Consider the following 400-nt stretch of genomic DNA (forward strand, 5'->3'; position numbering starts at 1 on the left):
AGCTTTAATTTTTTATTTTCAATTAGATAATATCTGCAACAGTGGCCATATACATGTCACCACACCTCTGTTAACTTGCATGTTTATTATCGCAGACTCATATTTTTATCTGTAGGCTAAGATGTCTGTATCCTGATACTAGACGATCCCTCTCATGGCTGTGTTTCAAAAACTAATATGCTGCCTATCTAGAGAGCATGTTTAGGTACCATACATAGGCATTGAACATTATTTTGAGGAACTATAAACTTTGTTTGCAAATGTATTTAACATGAAGCTGTCTAGGCAGCTCACTAGGTTTCGAGTCTCTCTCTCTCTCTCTCTCTCTCTCTCTCTCTCTCTCTCTCTCTCTCTCTCTCTCTCTCTCTCTCTCTCCCTCTCTCTCTTTAGGTGTGTGTGT

This window comes from Phoxinus phoxinus (genome assembly GCF_949152265.1).
Source record: "Phoxinus phoxinus genome assembly, chromosome: 23".
NCBI classification, from domain to species: Eukaryota; Metazoa; Chordata; class Actinopteri; order Cypriniformes; family Leuciscidae; genus Phoxinus; species Phoxinus phoxinus.